Consider the following 6654-nt stretch of genomic DNA (forward strand, 5'->3'; position numbering starts at 1 on the left):
ATAGAGTGACTGGGAGAGATTCATATTCATTGAAAGGTAATTGATATAAAATTGAATATTACTATTTATTGAGAGCTTTAATTCTCTCAAGCGTCGAAATATTATAAATGTATATAGCTAAAATTATGTATAGTATGTATATAGAAAGAGAAGATACTATACTTTTCATCAGATTATTCAGTTTCTGATTTGTATATACAATTTATTGTTTTTGTACCACAAAGTTTCTTATTAATGCGTGATATATGAAATGTGACGGTATGGTTAACGGCGAAACGAATGTCCAAACGGTGCAACAACTCGAAATGTATAAACACGCACGTAAATCCATCCGTGAATTTACATAAATGCATATGCATCTAAACGCATTTGGGTAAATATATCACGTCGTATTTTATATTTTACAGATCACCCTCTTATGTTCCTCCGTCAGTGGAGGAGAGTACATTATCATATTTAAACGGTTACTTGGCGCCTCAAGAGTTTCTTTCGCGTTTGCGAACAGTTCGAAACCTGTTTCGAGAAATTTGTTATTATATGCGCGCAGATCGAACGACGTTACGGGATGTATGCAGAAATCGATATCCCGTGTAACTTCAAATTATGTGTTTATGCGTTAGCGGTTTCCTGGGTATACGGATCGGGATATAGCGGCGGATTATAAGCGTTGCTTGACCCAACGGGACTTGGGATGCACAGACTGCTTGAATAAAGTCCATAAAATTACTGCACTGAATTATATTGATATTATATAATATTATATAATAATAAAAAATAACTATCAATAATAATTCAGGATAATAAAATAGAATAATGACATAATCAAATCAGTAATAAAAAAAGATTAAAAATATTAATAATAATAATTTGCAAATTTATAATCTAATCGAATATTTGTGAAAAATTTGTTTTTTCTTGTTATGCGTACTATCTACATAAAATATCTTTTTTGACAAAATAATTAACGGCGAATGCGAGTCAGGCGCGGTACGTTGTGCGCAAATAAAAAGTAAAAAATAAATATGTATTTCAAAAGTAGCAAACGGTCATATCCTTTTAAGATTATTTTTTTTGCATATTATTTCTTACTTGCATATTATTATTGCATTTGAACCCTTTTGTGAATGTGCGATACAATACAAAACATCTCACACATCATTCTTTTCCTTTTTTAAATTATTCTTATGCCAATATTTTTTCCTATAATCTGAACTTTATTTTATTGTTTATCGTGGCTTAAATTCTTGTATCAATTTATTCTACGGTTACGTACGCGGCCTTAGAAGGCCAGCTCTGGGCTATCAATAAATGATATTACAATTACTATACATTACGTCCTATCTTCCATCATCTCGATATTTCATGTTAAGGAATGGAGGAATCTTATTGCTAATAAATGCGCGCATTGCAGATTATGACAGGTGCCTAGCTAATAATCAATAGTACCACTTACGAACCGCTCACATCCACTGAATTCCGTAAACGTTTACAAGGTAGCACGATCGGCCGTAATGACGGTGTTTTACCGACGAAAAATATCGGAGCTTACGACGAGGCTTACGCGTGATGAATTTATCGCCTTTATTATCATCCACCTTACGATTCACTGCACTGAGCGCCGGGGAGTTTCAACATACGCAGCGTGATGTGATCACGCGCGAATTAAACGCCAGCTTGGCTCGTTACCGTGCGCACTTTTCTCGCGCGATTGTCACCGCTCACCGGTGAGCTCGTAATAGAACTTAACGCGATTCTGATTGGTCGTAAACGATCATTACGCGCGGCGCGGCGCGGCGCGATGACTCGCCAGCCGCCTGACAGCGCAACATTGAGTGTTTATTGTCGGACGCGGAATCGGCCGAGGTGTCTTTACGATCCTGAAATTTATTCGGCGACGTTTCACCAAACGTTTCACATCATTCGCCAATCGCATGAATCACGGACTGCAGTATACTGCCGTTTGTTTTGTTATGTCGCGCTTTTATCTCGTCATTTTCTCTTCCTCTTTCCTTACCTTCAAGAAACAAAAAATACTCCCAGATTAAACATTGTTCCACTAATAAGCTTGTACCGCTATTATTTTCTTGGCATAATACGCTCAAAATAGCGAACGGAGGGGTAAGAAATAATTAAAAAAATTATTAGCAATTAAATAAAAATACATAAAAGGATAAATCCCAAGATATATCTTTGCTCAGGTAAAATTGCCGAGTCACTGAGAATTCACGGGCGAAAGAAAACACGTTTTATATAAGAGCCTAGACGAATACTTTGTATAAATTTGTCCCGTATGTGTTCGAGCCGCGATGCGGACGATACAGGTGGATATCGTACGACGAGGGTGTAGCTCGTTTCCTTTCACACGATTAGGCACACGTGCGTCAGGAAAACACTGCGATGTAGCAGATGTTTTCCCGCACGTACCGATCGTTCCTCTTCCCGACTGCATGGACTTTCGTTGTGTGTCGCGATACCATCCGCCTCTTACCATCCGGGCGGGAAGATCGGACCTATTGATATACGTCGTTACAACCACTTGTATATGTATACGTGCGTATAGACGACGTGAAAAAGAGTCAATGTGCTAATAGTGGACGTTAAATCAGCGGCCGAAAGGTTCGCGCCCCACGTCGCGTCGGCCGAGTTCTCTAATCGAAAACCGACGAGCCGAGGAGTGAGGTGGACGTTTTTAAGCGCGACATTGCGAAGGCAATGTCCCGCAAGCGCAGCGAAGTAGAACGATAAAAGTACGTCAAGAGAGAGAAAGAGAGAGAGAGAAAGAGAGAGAGAGAGAGAGAGAGAGAGAGAGAGAGAGAGAGAGAGAGAGAGAGAGAGAGAGAGAGAGAGAGAGAGAGAGAGAGAGAGAGAGAGAGAGAGAGAGAGAGAGAGAGAGAGAGAGAGAGAGAGAGAGAGAGAGAGAGAGAGAGAGAGAGAGAGAGAGAGAGATCGGGGAAAGACAGAAAGAGAAGGAGAGGGAGGCGAAAGACGTCAGGTCCCTGTTAATAACCGTTATGGACGAGATGTATAGCGAGCTACATAATTACAGGTTTGGATACATTGCTTACTGGCCGGTGCACCCGAGCACGCCCTCTGTTCTCCTTCATTAAGACCGCCGTGGACGGTAGCCGCCTGTTACTCCTCCAGTTACATCCACCTCTACCTCTACCTTCTCTTTTCCCCAGATACTCTTAATAGACTTACAAAGTCCTCCTCCGTCCTTCGGTATCGAGGGGTCCGGCTCAACGGCGAGCGAAGAAGTGCAAAAATTGCGGAAACCGATTATTTTCTTACGTATATTTTCGTAATTGACGCACCGCGGACGAAGGTTCCTTTTCCCCGTAACGTGGTCAACGAGACAATTTGTGTCCTCGAATGAAGATGTATCGTGGGATTTCTGTAATTGTTAAACGATCGCGATTCACGAAGGCGAAGGAAGGTACCGAGGCGGCGAGGGAAGGAAGGAGAAGGGAGAATCCGACCGGGGCCGGGACTCTCGCCGCCGGTCGTGGTCCGATCGGCGACGTTTAGATCCAGGGACGTGATGATACTACGAGACCGTCCGAGACCCGAAAAGGAAGCGGCTGCCTATTAATAAGAAACCCGCGTATCTCAGCGTCGTTTTCCATGCGGATCGGATCGATTACCGATCCGGCCTGAGGAGGTTGCGAATGGAACCAGCCATTCTTCTCTCTCTTTCTCTCTCTCTCTCTCTCTCTCTCTCTCTCTCTCTCTCTCTCTCTCTCTCTCTCTCCTTCCGCCCGCGCGATTCTCATCCCTGCCCCACTTATTCCCTCCGTTCGCGGGACTATCATTTGTTAAGCTGGACAACTTAGTCCCGTCATTACGAGCAATCACACTTGATTATTTTTGTCTACAGAGCTGCGCGCCACCCTATACATATTCTCTAGAGATGATCGTGGTCGAGCTCGAGAAGGAGAACAATGCGTGAGGGAGGGCAGGGAGAGCGAGAGAGACGCGAGACGGGGGGAGGGAGGGAGATATCGCAACAAGAAGAGGAAGGAAGGAAGATCGCGGAGAGATCGGACGATCGAGCGGACCATTTCCGCTTGATTGCTGGGATGTGTGCCGGGAGAGAGAGCCAAAGGGTGATTTCGTGCGCATGCTCGCGTAAATTCAAATTGGGGAATTAGGCGTCGAAAATGATTCGGCAAAAGAATCGTCGATCGGCGAGCGGACCGCTCGGAGAACGATGCCGAGAGAACGATAGTCTCGAGTCAAGAATTGCCGGTGGGATTCCCGCGTCTACCGGGTGCGACCTTCGTCTGATCGTAGCCCCACTGACCCCCGTGAGCGTTCGCTCGCGTTCGACGAGAAATTGTATTTTTCTATTTGTAATAACATTAGATATATAAAGACGTTTTTTTTATGAATAAGAATACCTGTTGCGTATTCTCGTTGTTTTAGCCGTTTAGCGTAAAGCGAAGGAGACTGAAGAAAGGCCCCGTTTTTCATTGGACAGCCTTGGGTCTCGGAGGTACGGTTTAATAAACTACTTCTAATGAGGTACTTTTGTAATAAAATGCGGTGAGTCAACCAGCCGGTGTTCATAATGACAGCTATATGCGGTAAACTTTTTAAATTCCTCATTAGCGACCATGTGTCACAATATCTAACATTGTACTTTTAGTTTAGCCTCATATTTCTGACTAACGTGTCGTAAAAATAGAAGTATACGACACGTGCAGATAAGACTTGCAAATTAAACGGGATCATACTTAAACAAATTGACAGCAATTATAGAATACGTATAGAAACAGCAAAGGTCCGTTATAATAGTTAAGTAATCGAATGTAACGACGTAATTACAATGTTGCTTTAAACAAAAGAATACGAGGAAGAATTGCGCTCGCATTCTTGGCCGCGAACAAGGCATTAACTTTTACGCGCATGATAATCTCGTAATAGCGAGCCGACAAGCCTTATGCGTTACGATAAGTATGGAAAAAAAATGTCGGGGGTCTCCGGCTCGCGATCAAACGTCCACGAGTGCGCGCACCCGGCTTCGCGTAATTATCACATCGTTAAATATATGTAATTAACGTTATCGGGCCGCGAGATACGCATAATGCAGGCGTCGTTCGAGCGAAGTCTTAAAGCGAATGCACACGCGTGAATTCCCGAACAAATCGCATGACACTCGAAAGAAATACAAAGAACCCACGAAAGTGTTCGTTTAGATTAAACATCCAAATGTTGAAACTGCGCATGAAAACTTTGTATTAACTTGTTGTATAAACTGATACTGTAATTCCCACGTGGAGAACAGTGAAATTAATTATTTGGAATCTTTCCTGGAAAATAAACCGCGTAAATTCGGCTTTAAAGCGTAAAATGCAACGAACGCAAGTTAATTCTTGATGCGAGGGCATCAAAGAATTCTCGCGTTTTTTGGAGATCAGCGGAAGATAAGGGCATCGGAATTCGCAAGATTATCGCGGCCGTTCAACGGTAACTGGCGAATTCGATTTTACTCCGGGAATGCCTGGAATGAGAAACGCGTTTATATATTAGAAATGCTACAGCAATCGCAGCATTGAGATAATTTAATTAATTAACCGTATAACGTTGTTTGAGTCGTACCTACTTCGTGTAAAGGCTATTCGATACGATGTGAATTACGTTTCGCAAATTTACATTATTATTACAAAACAACTAAAGGTGATAAAAGGGACGCTGGCTGGTTCGCAGTGCAGTTCGAGTCGAGGGAATCGAAATCGAGGTCGACACGACTTGTCGAACTGAAGATATTATACTTACTCCGAGAGCCGCACGGTCGTAAGCTCCGAGGACTAATAAGATCGTTAACAAACGAGAATACAAATGATTCTCCTTTTCGTTTCTCAGGGGGGGGGGGGGGGCTCGAATCGAAAGTTGCGTTACTTGCAGGAAGAAAGGCCGCGCGTATCGGCTGCGGGCACGAAATGAACTTATTAAAAATACAAATAAGCGTGACCGCGCGCCAGGCCCGAGCCAGCGATGCGACACGCATCGTGCGTAATGCGTATTATACGAGGTGGATAAAACATTGTCCTACCGTGGTGGCGGTTAACCTGCCGTGAAATTGGTAGGAGAGGAAAGTCGGACTGACGGCGGACCGAATTCGCATCGTCATCATCGGTTCGTCTCCGCTGCGAGATAAACGCCCACTAACACACACTCACAGGCGTGCACGCGCACTTTGTAGGATGCGCTAAGAATGCATCTATGCGACGTGCCTATAAGGAGTATAAGGGATCCGACGGAGTATCGGTCGCCGTGTGTTTGTTCAGGATCCCCGGTCGGTCGCAGCCTTTTTGGAGCGCTACTTGAAAGTCATATCGCGATCGCGGCTTTTTGCGTTATTATGTTTTATTAGCTTTCGCTAAGACGAGCTGGGAACTCAATTCTCTCGGGCTATTAAGTATAATCGCGGGATTTCGCGACATTTAAGAATATAATATTTAAGAACCGCATCCACAAAAAATAAATGAACAAGAAGTTACATTAAGTAATTCAGTTTTTTATTAATTAAGAATATCATTTTCGTATTTATTTTTCAGGCATCGAATAAAGATTGTTTGTGTAAAAGTAAATTAAACATAATACCATAAATAACAGTTTTCGGAGAATTTAAGTTTAAAAGATAAAAATCTT

The sequence above is a fragment of the Temnothorax nylanderi genome, unplaced genomic scaffold (genome assembly GCF_030848795.1).
Source record: "Temnothorax nylanderi isolate EJ_2023f unplaced genomic scaffold, tnyl_v1.0 TNYL_tig0430_pilon, whole genome shotgun sequence".
Lineage (NCBI taxonomy): Eukaryota > Metazoa > Arthropoda > Insecta > Hymenoptera > Formicidae > Temnothorax > Temnothorax nylanderi.